At 40.3% G+C, this 15,223-nt stretch overlaps 1 protein-coding gene across 2 annotated transcripts in view; it reads right to left on the bottom strand.

Moving 5' to 3' along the window:
* INO80 (INO80 complex ATPase subunit) overlaps positions 1-14,761 on the bottom strand; it is a 137,565-nt gene extending 122,804 nt beyond the window's left edge. For both annotated transcript variants that reach the window (XM_058738153.1, XM_058738154.1), the window contains exon 1: positions 14,522-14,761. The gene's annotated coding sequence lies outside the window, so the exon portion shown is untranslated. The remainder of the gene's footprint in view (positions 1-14,521) is intronic.
* Between the last annotated feature and the right edge of the window lie 462 nt (positions 14,762-15,223).

Raw genomic sequence — 15,223 nt, 5'->3', positions numbered from 1 at the left:
AAGAACTACATAAATGAAAAGATATCCCATGGTTCTTGGATCAAACAATTTGATATTTTGAAGATGGTAATGTATCTAGATTAAATATAACACCTATCAAAATCCAAGCTGGCTCTTTTGCAGAAATAGATAAGGTGATCCTAAAATTCATATGGAAATACAAGGGACCTAAGATAGTCAAAACAATTTTGACAATAAAGAACAAAGCTGGAGGGCTCATACTCCCAATTTCAAAACTTACTACATAGCTGCAATAGTAAGATTTGTGGTATGATATAAGGCTAGACATACAGATCAATGCAACAGAATTGAGAGTCCAGAAATAAACCCTTACATTAAGAGTTAACTGATTACAAACAAGGCTGTCAGGATAATTCAATGGGAAAACAACAGCCTTTTCAACAAATGGTGCTATGATTAGAAAAGTCACATGCACAAAAATGAATTTGGATCTCTTTACACACAAAAATTAACCCGGGAGAGATCACAGAAGGAAAACATAGGGATAAATCTTCATAACCCTGAATGAGGTAATGGTTTCTTAGATATTCTACAATAGCAAAAGCAACAAAAGGAAAAAACGATAAACGGGATTTCATCAAAATTAACTTTAGTGCTATAAACAAAACTATTAAGAAACTGAAAACCCACAAATGGGAGAAAAGATTTCCAAATCATGTATCAGCTGAGGGAGTGATATCCCAAATACGTATTTTCATAGACTCTGTGCATTAGTACAGGCATCCACACTGTGAACCAGCGGGAACTATTCTGGTACTAAGACTTCCAGCTGCTTCTGGTATTGCATATGATTCCTTACTTACCAAACAAATGAGAAGATAATGTAGAAAGATCTAGGGTTAAGAACAGTCACAATGAGACATAACCAACTAAGAGAAATGGGAATTACTTAGTTTGCTCCTTTTAGAATATATTAAATTGTTGCTTCCCATAAAATACTAGAGAGTTAGGAAAGACATTCTTGTTTATTTTATCAGTAAGGGATACTAGTTAAGCACAGCATATGTTATGGGAGCTTTTAGTATCTACCTTAGACTGGGACTGGAGGAGCACAAAAAAATACTTTTAAGGGACATGGCTAGAAATTGGATCCTAACTGACTGTAAAAGAGAACATGTACTAGGATCTTTTGGAGTAATTCTGGATGGGCTTGGAACTTCTCAGACTTCCATGAGAATCCTGATTAAGGTTATGACATTTGTGTGAGAGGGAATTTGTATTTTTATTTGGCATGGAGTTGCAAATGGGGCCCTTAAGCCTGATTACATATTACAGTATTTGCAATGCCTTCTACAGACTGATTTTTTTTAAATATTCTTGTAAACTGATAAACAATAAAACCAAGGAATGATTAACAATTTTAGAAGATTTTAATTTTCATGAAGTCACTTTATCAATATTTTTTTATGGTTAGTGCTTTTTGTTTCCTAAGAAATTTTTACCTACTCCAAGGTGACAAAGATTTTTTTTTAAATTTTAGAGAGAGTGTGGGAGAGGGGCAGAGGGAGAGACAGAGAATCTTAAACAGGCTCCACACTTAAATTGGGTTACTTGTTGGGGTGTGGTGACTCAGCTGGTTGAGCGTCTGACTTCAGCTCAGGTCATGATCTCAAGGCTTGTGTGTTCGAGCCTCGCAGCAGGCTCTGTGCTGACAGCTCAGAGCCTGAAGCCTGCTTCTGATTCTGTGTCTTCCACTCTCTCTGCCCCTCCCCTGCCTGTGCTTTGTCTCTCTCTCAAAAATAAATAAGCATTTAAAAAATTTTTTTTAATTTAGGTTACTTGCCATTTTATTACTGAGTTTTTAGAGTTAAAATGTGTGGATGCCTGTACTAATGCACAAAGTCTATGAAAACTGCTCCTCTTTGGTTTCCTTTTTTAAAAGCCACAAACAAGTAAAATTGACAAAGTTAGCAAAATATCAAGAAATACAGGAGGGGAAACAATTCAAATACCAAAAGAGAAAACATAAGTCTGCACAGGATAAATATTGATAAGAAACTGAATGAAATTCTCATTTAAATCATTTTTTACCTATCCAGTAAAATTTGTATCAATCCATTAAGCTGAAATAAAGGTTCCAAGTGACTATTGTGCTAAATCAAAACTATTAAAATATCTTTCAGCAATTCTGCAAAAAAATAATTGGTAAAAAAAAGTTTTTCATGAACATTTTGAGAAAGAGTAATCTGGTTTTGTAAGGTAGTCATTTCCTGCCCACCATATTATACAATTCAACAAAAAATAAGCTCAATGGCTCAACTGAAAAACATTTCTGCATTCACTAAAATGTTTCAGTGAAAAGTTCCAGTTAATCGTAACCATTAAAAAAGCTCTTGGAGAGCCCGGGTGGCTCAGTCAGTTGAGCGTTGGACTTCGGCTCAGGTCATGATCTCACGGTCCCTGAGTTCCAGACCCGCGTCCGGCTCTGTGCTGACAGCTCGGAGCCTGGAGTCTGCTTCAGATTCGGTGTCTCCCTCTCTCTCTGACCCAACCCTGTTCATGCTCTGTCTCTGTCTCAAAAATAAACATTTATATAAAACAAACAAACAAACAAACAAAAAAACTCTCAAAACCAGCCTCAGTTGAAAGCAAAAACTCTAGTTACAGAATGATGGGAAGAGAGGACGAGGGACCTACACTGAATAAGAGCACACTAGCATGGGGGGCTTTTCTGTCTCAGATGCTTTCCTAATACTAGCCCATTTAATCCTCACAGTAATTCAAATCTTATTCTCATTTTAATATTTTTTTACTTTTCAAGTTCATTTTTGACACAGAGACAAAGTGTGAGTGGGGGAGGGGCAGAGAGAGAGGAAGAGAGAGAGAATCCCAAGCAGCCTCCACACTGTCGGCACAGAGCCCAACTCCGGGCTCAAACCCACAACCCAAGAGATCATGACCTGAGCCAAAGTAGACGCTTAATCAACTGAGCCACTCACACTCCCCAAAACTTATTCTCATTTTAGTTAAGCCAAGTAATTTGCCCAAGCTAGAATAAGAACTCAGATCTATTATTGGTTAACACCAAATTCCCAACTCTTCACCACCAGACTGCTATAACAAAAACAAAGAAAAGAAGCCTCGTGATTTGGGTGACCATACCTCCCAGCTGGTTTGCCCAAGACAGAAGTTCATGCCTACTGTTTGTCCCTAAGCAAAATTACTAATAATCCCTCTCCTTTCACTTTCACAAGTATCCACCTTTGAACAATAAATTTTTAGTCACCCTAACACATGGTAGATGAGAAGTAAATCAATCACAGAGCAATCTTTTAAATAAAATCCTAGTTGAACCAAAACTTTCCTTTCAGACCATCAAATATTCACTAAGAGGTTATCATATACCAGAAACTGAATGAGAAGACTTGTCCTCAAGGAACAGAGGCAGACAGAGCCCTCTACAAGCAGGCCAGAAACAACCTGCTCAAAGGGATCACTGCAAGAGCCTGAGAACAGTCTAGCAATTTAACAAGCCCAGAGTTTACCCAAAGCACAAAGTTTCAGAAATAATTAACACCTGCATTTTAAACTTTTTTTTGTAAAGAGGGAGAGAGCATGAGCAGGGTGAGGGGCAGAGGGAGGGAGAGAATCATAAGCAGGCTCCACACGCAGCACAGAGAAAACGTGGGGCTTGATCCCACAACCCTAGGATCATGACCTGAGTCGAAATCAAGAGTCAGTCAACTGACTGAGCCACCCAAGCGCCCAACACCTCCATTTTAAATAGAATGAAAAACCCCTGGCCAAAAAAGGAAAGACCTTTCATAAATCTCTAAAAAGACAAAGAGAAAATGTTTTGGCCTACCCCACAGGTCTAGTGTAAGAAAAAATGCTTACCCACATTTTCCCTTTCCTAGTGTTCTTCATTAATGAAACTGGACTACTATTATGCCAAAATGAAGTATGTTACCAAAAATAAAAAATTTAAAATGCATTTGATTTCTTCTAGAAAAGTATGATTTCAACTTCCTAGAAGAGTATCTTCACCAAGATAGGGAATAAACACCTTATCAGAATGGGGAAAAAAAAAAAAAAAAAACAAAAACGCCTATTACTGCAACTGCCTCTATGGAGTTCCATAGTATAAATAATAGAATCTTTAGTCAAACAAGCTCAACCCCTACTTATTAAGCATTTAGGGTTTATATATTACTAAATCAAAAAATCCAAAAGGGAGGAAATGTTTCCTGAGGTATCGAATGGACCTTTCCACATGGTAACTTAAAAATTTTTTTTCTGGGGTGCCTGGGTGGCTCAGTCGGTTGAGTGTCCCACTTCAGCTCAGGTCATGATCTCACGGTTTGTGAGTTTGAGCCCCGCATCGGGCTCTGCGCTGACAGCTCAGAGACTGGAGCCTATTCCGATTCTGTGTCTCATTCTCTCTCTGCCCCACCCCTAAACATGCTCTGTCTCTCTCTGTCTTAAAAAAAGTAAATAAAACATTAAAAAAAATTTTTTTTTCTAATGTTTATTTTGAGAGAGAGATAAAGAGAGAGAGGATCCAAAGCACGCTCCACGCTGACAGCAGAGAGCCCAATACAGAGCTCAAACTCAGGAACTATGAGATCATGAACTGAGCTGAAGTCAGATGCTTAACTGACTGAGTCCCTCAGGAGTCCCATTCTTTTTTTCTTCTAGTGAAAAACACCCAATCTGAACTAATAACAATTCATCACATTAAAAATTTGAAAACAGGGGCACCTGGGTGGCTTAGTCAGTTGAGTGTCCGACTCTTGATTTCAGCTCAGGTCATGATCTGACAGTTCATGTGTTCGAGCCCTGTGTCAGGCTCTATGCTAACAGCACAAAGCCTGCTTGGGATTCTCTCCCTCCCTCTCTCGCTCTCTGCCCCTCCCCCCCAAAATAAATAAACTCAAAAACAATTTTTTTGAAAACAAAACTGAAGAGATCTTACTGAAGAACCAGTGATTTCAACAACTTTTACAGTTAGATCCATGAAGACACTTACCTATTCCAGAAATGACATAGATGAGAAAAAAGATGCTTCCATATGAGAGAAATTAAAGGACAGAGATCGACAACCCAGAAATCTTAACAAACTCAGTTCATTCCTCAGCAAAGGGAAGACAGCATTAGCTTAATAGTTACTCATGAAAAAGAGGGATCCCTCACAAAGTGCTGGGAAAATTTAGCTATCAATTCCATACAGTTAATTCTTCATTATCATAGGAGAGATGGTAAAAAGTCATTATTGAGAATAAAAAGTAAAAGACATCCAGGGGTGCCTGGGTGGCTCAGTCGGTTGAGCGTCTGACTTTGGCTCAGGTCATGATCTCACAGTTTGTGAGTTCGAGGCCCGTGTCGGGCTCTGTGCTGACAGCTCAGAGCCTGGAGCCTGCTTCGGATTCTGTGCCTCCCTCTCTCTCTGCCCATCCCTAGCTTGTGCTCTGTCTCTCAAAAACAAATAAAGGTAAAAAAAAAAAATTTTTTTTAAGTAAGAGACATTGTCCATAAACAGCCAATATTTCCAAAATTCACAATATTTAGTTTTCTTATACTAAAAGTCAATTTTCATTTTGGAAGTGACACACTAACAGAGAAATTCTGTGGAGCTATGTTCTCCAAAGAAGCCTGAGAAACCTAAGTTCAGGTAATTCATCTTAGGGACAAACATCTGTAAATAAGCACGAGTTGAACTATATACTAAATTATAAATTAATCTTGCTTTTCAACCGTTAAACATTTAAGTCACTTAGGTGTGTAATGATTTCATTAACACTAAATACATTTACTCTCACTCTCTTCATTATACAGTCATTATACAGTATACACAGTCACTATACAGTCTACAGTCAATTAGAACAAGGTAGGTATGTTTACATCAAACTATGTGCTCAATAAAACACTTGTTAAATTGAAGTTAGACTTTTTCCTCTCTTCAACAGAAGCCTGGGGGGTGGGAAGGGAGACTTGATTACAAACAATTCCAAGTGAGATTCCAAATTTTCTGACCTTGTATCAAATACTACTGTAATAAAGAGGCTATATACACATTCTTTTGAGAGCTATGTGCCAAATATTTTATACATACATGCACTTTATATTTGCATGAATTCATTTAATCCTTTTATGACACAGGCACTATTATAACTTCCATTTTACACAGCCAGAAGTGGCAGAGCCAGGTCTGAAATCCAAGAAGTCTGACTCCAAAGTCTCACATACTTAAACTCCAGTATTGTCGCAAGGACCTCAGGCAAACCAGAGGCTCCTGGGGCATAAAAATATGTTAATGGAGTATTCTAAAAGCAGGATATTCATTTATTCATTTAGTTACAACATTACAGACTTGGAAATATTGATTTTATATTATGAGTTATAATCCAATGCTGCTTTGTTTACTTTGCTGCTCAAATCGTACCAGTTTTGGCCATTGAGAGTTCTCAGCAGGCTCCCGTGCTCCTCTGACTTATCCTTATCATGCAATTGTGTTGTTGTGGTGATGGGTGTTAGAGTACTTCCCTACTTTCTGGCACTACAAGATGTTCCAGGCTCATCTTGTATATTTCCTGCCCAGTCCTATAATCAGTCATTTCTCCAAGGGGCTCTTGTTCCTTGTATTAAATAACAACATTATTCACAATTGATCTATGGAGTCAATGCAATTCCAATTAAAATACCAATTAAAATTTCGGGGCACCTAGTTGGCTCAGTCAGTTGAGCATCCAACTTCAGCTCAGGTTATGATCTCATGGTTCAAGAGTTTAAGCTCCTGTCTGTTGTCAGCACAGAACCTGCTTCAGATCCTGTTTTCCTCTCTCTGCCCTTCCCCCACTTGTTCTCGTTCTCTCTCTCTCTCTCTCTCTCTCTCTCCCTCCCTCCCTCCCTCCCTCAAAAATAAACTTTTTAAAAAAATGGTATTGGAAATGAAGATCTAGGTACTAGGTGTTGCTACTGGGTTTCCTTCAACCTTCTCAGTGGACACAGCACAGAAATATATGTTGGTATAAATCCAAGCATGTATACATACACATACATAACTATTACAATATGTAACCATCTGTGTTAAGCTAAAAATATGAGTTCATGCTGATGTCCCCAACTCCAATCTATTACCACATGAATCATTCTAGCCTCCGTCCCTTGCTTATCTGTAAATTCACACTCTAACAGTGAGAAGAAACCTGTCTCTTGCCATCCATTTACTTAATTGTTCAATTGCAATATACACGTATATCAGTATCAGAATTAACCTGCACCTTCATGGGATACAACTTTTATCAATTAGACTACAGTGCTTATGTGCAATTCCTTTTGTCTTAGATTCCACTCACTTCCAAGTTTACTTAGGTCAGCACCTCCCTTCCATTTTCAGTGAGGCTGTTTCATATATTTCTAACACAATTAAATTCTCTTGTCATAGTCTGCACTCCTTCCTGGGATCTCTCTACCTCCAAAATGATTTTTGTTTTATTTGTACACATTAAAGTTTACTTTGCGCTGTAAAGCCCTATGGGATTTGAAAAATGCATAATGTCATGTATCCACCATTACAGTATCCAAAATAATAGTTTTATCAAGCAGCACTTTAACTACCGGGGCACCTGGCTGGCTTAGTCAGAATATGCAAGTGCTGTCAGGGTAGTGAGTTCAAGCCCCACACAGGGTATGGAGCCTACTTTAAAAATAAATTACAAAGTACTACAATCTTCTAAGGAAGCAGCATGGTTGGGCAGAGAAGTTGAAGTCAAAAACTGTAAGTTTAATGCTATCAACAAGCCACAGATAGACTTTAGGACTATCAGCTATCCCCTCAAGGTTCCAACAGCTTCATTATAAAATGAGGAGTTCACTGAGATGATAATAATATATAACATTTATAGGGGCACCTGGGTGGCTCAGTCGGGTTAAGCGTCCAACTTCAGCTCAGGTCATGATCTTGTGGTTTCAGGTTCGAGCCCCGCATCAGGCTCTGTGCTGACAGCTCAGAGCCTGGAGCTGCTTCGGATTCTGTGTCTCCCTCTCTCTCTCTGCCCCTCCCCACTCACACACTGTCTCTCTCTGCCCCTCCCCACTCACACGCTATCTCTATCTCAAAAATAAAAATTTAAAAAGTTTTTTAATAAAAAGTAATAATATATAACATTTATTAACACTATGTGTCAAGGATGGTGCTAAGCACTTAACAGGTTATCTTATTTATTTCTAAGAACCATATCAAGTAGATACTATTAGTATCCCCATTTAATAGATGGCATTAGGCTTTATACTAACTTGCACAAGATCTCCTAGCCAGAGTTGTAAAGACTCTAGAGCAGGAGTCAGGACAGTATGGCTTGCATATCAAATCCAGCCCACTGCCCTTTTCTTATTCCTGATAGATAAGAATGTTTTTTACATTTTTAAATAAGTGAGGGAAGAAAATCATTATTTCATGACACATGAAAATTCTATGAAATTAAAATGTCAGTGCCCATAAATGAAGGGCAGAGTTGAACAGCTCCAACAGAGAAGGTATGACCAGCAAAGCATATGATTTATTTGACCCTTTACAGAAAAACTTTCCTGAGCCCTACCCCAGAGCCTGGTCTTCTGTTATATTCTAAGAATGATTCTAAAAAAGGCAAACTATTACTAACATTAGAATAACATGCAGGACAGAAATATTTTAGACCCTGAACTAAAATATGTCATGTTGCAAAATACATCTCTGAGTTATCTTAAATATTGACATCTAGTGGTATTCATTACATAAACACAAAGGTTAATGCATTGTAACTATTTTCTTTATTGGTGTATTTCTTCCCTGCCTTATCTTAAAAAAGATTTGAGACTCTTCCTACTCAAAAAAGTTCTGATTTCAACACTTTACAAACTAAAATTTTAGATTAAGCTAATTAAACTGTCAATAAAGAATGTTACTTGTAATTACAGCTAACATTTGTGGAGAAACTATGTGCCAGAGACCATTCTAAGCAATTTACTCATTTATTTCTCACAATTACCCTCTATGAAGCAGGTACTATTACTCTCCTAATTTAACAGATGAAGACAGTGAGGCTTAAATAGCTTTCCAGAGATCATACAGTTAATAAGAGAGTTAAAATTCGAACTCAGGTTATCTGGCTCTAGGATCTAGAAGGGGCTCGGTATAATATACTGCCACTGGATTACAACGCTTCTGTTAACAAGGTAGAACAGGGCCTTTAAACATATGAAAAGAATGTATTTTTTTTTAAAAAAGACAAAAAAACTACTACTAATTCCTACCAACAACTCAAAAGAAATATTTAGGTTTATACTTACCCATGGCACCTAGAGTTTGCATAACCCTGTGTTTATCTTTGCAGAGCCCCTCTGTACTCTCCACACATATACATACAAGTGGATTAATTCTCTTGTACATCCCCAGAATCTACCACAGTCCCTTGAGTGTGGCAGATGCTCAACAAATTGTTGTTGGGAAAATCAAAAAGCACTCATTTGGTGTTCAATGAATATTTATCTAATGAACAAAATAAGGAGTTACATAAACCATTAGGTACAAGCATCATCAAATGGCTTGCTGACCTGAAATGAACTAGGACTGGATCATAAAAGTCTCTGGCTTTATAACCATAACATTGTGTCTGGTTTGTTCTTGAACCTTAACCATCTTCCTTGCTAGTAAGTTTCATAAACAAACCACTCATTATACACCTGTCAAACAATATTCATCCTTCAAACTGATTCTAATTTTCCAGGATTATAATGCATGTTTTTATCTAATTCAATTTAGTCATAGTCCATCCCAGTCTTCATCATTTCAATATGGAGTCAAATTTCTTTATCTTCACATGTAAGCCCTACCATTGCCTTCATCATTTATACTGCCATTTTCTGGAAACTTCCCTCCTGTTTATTTTGACATTTTATTTTTCAGTAATCTCTAAACCCAATGTGGGACTTGAACTCACGACCCTGAGATCAAGAGTCACATGTTCCTCCAACTGGGCCAGTTAGGCACCCCTTAATTTATTATTTCCTGAAGTGCAGTAATTGAAATCCATTCTATAGTCTAAGAGTAGACGTAACTGTGGTTTTGTACCAAGATAACACAGTCCGTTTATTTTTTCATGTCTTTCCAGGGAATGACTAACATTTTGTCGGCCTTTCTGACAACACTCAGGCAACATTCTCAGGAATAAACTGAGCACCTGAACATCCTTTTTACCATATTGATGTTTACTAGCCATTTCTCTGTTCTTGCACAAAACTGTGAAAGATTTATCCTGTTTATTCTACTTAGCTACTAATCTCTTACACAAAAGAGCTAGCTGTCACAAACAAACCCAAAGGTACCTTATTTGTTCTTTTACAAGAATATCTTGGGGCGCCTGGGTGGCGCAGTCGGTTAAGCGTCCGACTTCAGCCAGGTCACGATCTTGCGGTCTGTGAGTTCGAGCCCCGCGTCGGGCTCTGGGCTGATGGCTCGGAGCCTGTTTCTGATTCTGTGTCTCCCTCTCTCTCTGACCCTCCCCCGCTCATGCTCTGTCTCTCTCTGTCCCAAAAATAAATAAAAAACGTTGAAAAAAAAATTTAAAAAAAAAAAAAAAAAAAGAATATCCTTAGTAGCATTATCAAAAGATGACTCTATACTTGAATACGCAGAGACAATCCCATATACCATACAGGTTGTTCCTACTACATAGTTTCCTTTCTCCCAAATCAAAACTAAATGTGTATCATAGGGGATCATAGGGGAGCCAGGGTGGTTCAGTCAGTTGAGTGTCCGACTCTTGATTTTGGCTCAGGTCACAGTATCACAGTTCGTGGATTCAAGCCCCAAGTCAGGCTCCACACTGACAGCATGGAGGAGCCTGCTTGGGATTCTCTCTCTTTCTGTCCCTCCCGTGTTTGTGCTCATGCTCACTCTCTCTCAAAATAAATAAACTTAAAAAAAATTTTTTTTAAATGAATGTATGGGGCACCTGGGTGGCTCAGTGGGTTAAGAGTCCAATTTCGGCTCAGGTCATGATCTCACAGTTCGTGAGTTCCAGTCCCGCATCAGGCTCTGTGCTGATACCTCAGAGACTGAAGCCTGCTTAGGACTGTGTCTCCCTCTCTCTTTGTCCCTCCCCCACTGGTGCATATGCTCTCTCTCTCAAAAATAAATAAACATTAAAAAAATTTTTTTGAATAAATATATGTCATAGCTTTTGGCGTATTTCCTCACAGACAAAAATAAACCAACATTCATCAATATGCTGTCTTACAGTTAACATGTCATTTAATCTCAGAAGTGAAAATTATTATTCCCATTTTACAGATAAGGAGAACTGAAACTCAAAAATGTTGAGTAGCTTACCCAGTGGTTAAGTGGGACTCAAACCCAAATCTTTTTTTAGTCTAAAAACAGAGTCTTTCCATCACATTACCAGGTTTCCCCTTAGCTAAACTATCACTTGCTTTTCCCATAAGAAGTCATGTTCTTGAGAATATGAATTTAAGAGTCCACATCCTACTTCTTGTTATGGAAACCACTGGTTTGCCCCACATGAAATCACTTATCTATGCATCCAGGCCTCTCTAAGACAAAGGCTTTCTTAAACCAGGGTCCATAAACTTGGATGGGGAAAAATTCACATTCTTATTTTTGCTAAACTGTAACTGAAAATAGCATTTCTTTCATTTCTGAATGTAAGCAGCACATCCCAACTTTTACTATTTGTTTCAGTAATAAAAAGCGTATTTCTTACATCATAAATACGTGAACTATATTTTATACATTTAAATGTCATATTCTGAGAAGGTGTTCACAGGTTTTTTTAGACTGCAAAGGGGTCCAGGGCACATAAAAAATATTAAGAACCCTGCTCAATAGACTGTCACACAGGCTGTCAAATCCTTGGGCAGTGAAAGTTTATAAAATCACGTCACACAGTTGATTCACAGTCTTTTAGTCCCTTAAAAATATGAATAGCATTTAGTTCCAATGATTTATTTACTTTTACTTTTTTTAAATGTTTATTTGTTTTTGAGAGAGAGAGAGAGTGGGGGACAGAGGATCCAAAGTGGACTCTGTGCTGACAAGAGTGAGCCCAACATGGGGCTTGAACCCCCAACCGCAAGATCATGACCTGAGCCGGTTGGACACTCAACCAACTGAAACAGCCAGGCACTCCCCCAATAATTTTTTAGTATCTGTCAATTACATTTATAATTACTGATCTCCTACTTCTGACCTAACATATATGGAAATCTCTCTTATGTATTTATTAAATCCAGGCATTATGCTTTGTGATCTTTTCAACCCTAACAAACCTACCACATCATGATTAGCAAGTGAATCGAATGCTTCTATAAGTGAATTTCTAACTTAATGTAAGCCATAGTCTGAATGTTTGTGACCCTCTCCCAACCATCATATGTTTAAATCCTAACTCCAAAGATGACAGTATTAGGTGGGACCAGAGCGCTCAAGATTAGGATTAGTACCCATAATAGGTATTTAGTATTACCAACTCTTCTCATTCTCTGTATGCTACAGCCTATCATGTCAAAATGTTTATGCTTAAGATTCAACTTTAAAACTTGCCAACTTTAAAACGTCATTTTCCCACACAAATTCAATTTCCTATTAAACCTATCCCATTCTGAACTCTCGAAAATTCATTGTACCCCAGCACTTACATTTTGTGTGAACTTGTATATTGACACGTTAAACCTCGAAGCCAGTTTTAATCTTCTTGAGGGCAGCAAGATGTCTATTATTGCCTCTCTAGCCCCATGTCTACACAAGCAACAGTGGTCAAAAGCTGTTATGATACCTTTCCTTGGTAGTACCATGACAAACTCTTATTACATGAAATCATAACACCATAGCTTATTGTCTGTTGCTTAGACTCAATCAGATGTTCACCTTGATGTACTCAAAACTGTTTTTTATCAGTCATAAGCTTTTCTAATCACTTTTGTGCTCTTTACAGTTACCTATTAAAAGACACGGATCTTTGAAAATTAGTTTGGATTCTTCTGGAACAAAATAAAGAGGAAAAGAACACAGTAAACTAAAATAAGAGAATTTAAACCTTAAAAACACAAATTTACTTTATTATCTAGTAAGGTATGTGACTTTTACCACATTTAATAACCTCAAATTGTTGATTTATAGAAAGAGCTTGAGAATTTCAAGCATAAAACACAAAGGGAATGGATTATTACTGGCAGCAAAAGGGAACAGAGTCCTGATACATGCTACCACATGGATGAACATTGAGAGCATGTTAAGTGAAAGAAGCCACTCACAAAGAGACACATATTGTATGATTCCCTTTATACCCAGTATCCAGAATAGACAAATCTACAAAGACAGAAAATACATTAGTGGCTCCTAAAGGCTGCGGGAAGGGTTGATGGGGTAGTGACTACTAAGGTGGCTTTTTGGGGTGATGAATTACATAGAGTTGAAAGATGTACAATTAACTCTGAATATATTAAAAATCACAGAAGTGTACACTTAAAAAGCTTGAGTCTTTTGGTATGTGAATTATATTGCAATAAAGCTGTTGCCTGAAAATAAAACGCCACCACTAGCAAACCAGAATGAAAACCTCCTTGGGAAAGGCAATCATGAAAGTCACTGACTGGAAAAGTAAGCTGTTACCTGTGATTTTAGCAAAGTCAACCTCGTAATTTTCTCCCATTCCTCCCAACAAGTAACCTGCTAATTCCATTTCCCATTCCTACCAACAAGTACCCGAACATAAAACTAGGCAGTGTATGTATGAATCAAAGAATTTGCGAACAGTTGGCTGCAAACTAAAATAGTGAGGGCATTCTTAGGCTCTATCACTCCTAAACTGTAGGGGGCTTCCACCCTCGCTGATTACGGAAGTAGTAGTTTTCTTCAGCTAGCTCAAGAAGGAATGTCAAAATAGGATGACACTTGCCTGGACACCCTACAAAAGCCTGAACACCCTACAAAAGGACACACAATGGGTATCCCCTACGCACTCCTAAGTATGTGCACGTGTTAGGCTGTCCCCACCTAACACCAACAAGCAGCACGCACCATTCACCCACATCCCAACTTGCTCCCCATAAACTGACACACTATCAAGCTCTTAGATCTCATTTGTTTAAGAGGACAGATAAAGACCTCACGGAGTCCCCACTCGAGCCTAGCCCCCGCCCTGACCCACCCCACCCCCAAACCCACACACGTGTTAGCCCGACACCGCCCCACCGGGTCCCACGTGCACCTGGTCTAACACACTCCCCACGTGTGGGCGCCCCACGGGCTTCCTCGGCTATCTGAGGTCACCGCGTGACCCCAGGCCTCTAGAGGTATAAAAGGGGGAAGGACGAGGCCCAGGTCCCTGAGGTCCCAACACTACGGGGAGTGTCCACACCCATCCTCCCTATTAACCCCAACAAATCCAAGGGCCGGGGGCGACGGCCCCTTTAAGACGCGGCCCAGTCGTCGCCCGCAGAGAGGGGCGCAACGGGGCCTACACAAATCCCCCTCCGTTCGCCCGCCCACGTCAAGTCGCCTCACCTCGGGCCGCCGGGCCCCGCCGCCGCGGCGGCGGCGGAGGGGGGGCGGGGTGCGGGCGGGGTCCGAAGGGGGGGGTCGCCCCGCCGACGGTGGAGCCGCGGTTCGCTCTCTGAGGCTGTGGGACGGTGACTGCGTTGGGCGTGGACGCTCCTAGCTCGCTCCCTCGGCGGCTCCTGGGACCCCAAGATGGCGGCGGCGCTGAGGCGGCTGCGGGCGCTGGGCCGGCGGCGGCGGCGGCCACTTTCACTCACTGAGAGGAGCGGAGCAGGGACACGGGGAGCCATGGCGGGGGGGAGGAGAGGCGCCATAGCCAGGCCAGAACAATCGAGCCGCTACTCAGCTAGCTTACCCCCGCCCCGCCCACGCTCACTGTTCTTCGCCAGCCCGTGGCCTCTCGCAGTGCCGCTGCCGTCGGCCTCGTGCAGCTCGCACCCCGCCGCCGCCGCCTGACGCCCAGAGCGGACTGGGGTTCGGGGGGAGACCCTGATCCATGCCATCTGAGTGCAGATTGGTCGGGGCTGGGACTGGCGAAGATTGCCGAAAGGCGGCGGGGAGGAGGAGGAGGATGTCATCGCAAGAGTGAGCAAGCAGATCTCGCGGGAGCAAATGTCGCGAGACCTCTCCAGTCCTGCAACCGCCGGAGAAAGGTTACTTTCCCCGGAAGTAACGTCAATCGAAACGGCCTGGGATCCTGGGAGTATT

Source organism: Neofelis nebulosa, chromosome 7 (assembly GCF_028018385.1).
Source record: "Neofelis nebulosa isolate mNeoNeb1 chromosome 7, mNeoNeb1.pri, whole genome shotgun sequence".
NCBI classification, from domain to species: Eukaryota; Metazoa; Chordata; class Mammalia; order Carnivora; family Felidae; genus Neofelis; species Neofelis nebulosa.
This window is presented reverse-complemented; position numbering and strand designations above follow the sequence as displayed.